Below are 861 nucleotides of genomic sequence, written 5' to 3'. Positions count from 1 at the left end.
GTTGATTATTGATTAAAGATATCGTTTATCTTATGGGTGATAAAGAAGGGTATTGAACATAGCAATTTGATGCTTTAGAATTATTCTAGGAACAAGAGAATGGGTCATTGGGTGTAGAGACACCATCAATAAGGACTATGAAGCTTTATTTTCACCAAGTGTTTGATAAGATGCTTAAGTGACCAAAATATGAGAATCATTGCTAATATGGAATCCCTTTGACTTGTATTGATTTAGATTAAAGTTGAAAGGGGTTGACAAACGTTGTATTATGCTCAAGAGCAGGAAGTTAAGGTATGTGAGGCTAACTCTCTATGTTTGGGAATTTTAATGATTCTCCCTACACTACGTTTCTTTTACAACGTTCAATTGCCTCAGAAATACAGTTAAGCCTAGTTCCTTGAATAGTTGTAGAACTTCTATTCCCTAGCTCCATAACTCGTTCATGACTTTCATTCTGAACGTTATGAGCTCAGTTCGTATTCAATATAGACTTGGGTTTGATTCCCCGAAGTCTCAGTATAGCTTACTCAGCATGTCATAAACAGTTGCAGTTTTAGTGTTCATAACCAGTTCAAGAATACATGTCTCATTCCAGTCCTATTCAGTATTCCAGTATTATGTAACTCAGTATGATTCAGTATTCCAGTATAATGTAACTCAGTGTGATCAAGTATTCCAGTATCATATAACTCAGCGTGATTCAGTATTTTACTATTATGTATTGCAGTATGATTCTCAGTTCCTGATTTTAAATCCCTGAATGTTGAACACCTATCTTTGGGCCTGAGGCCGCAGTTTATGCTTTATGCATTTTGGACCTGAGGTCGCAGTTATGTATACGTATACTTGGGCCCGAGG

The sequence above is a fragment of the Nicotiana attenuata genome, unplaced genomic scaffold (assembly GCF_001879085.1).
Source record: "Nicotiana attenuata strain UT unplaced genomic scaffold, NIATTr2, whole genome shotgun sequence".
Lineage (NCBI taxonomy): Eukaryota > Viridiplantae > Streptophyta > Magnoliopsida > Solanales > Solanaceae > Nicotiana > Nicotiana attenuata.
This window is presented reverse-complemented; position numbering follows the sequence as displayed.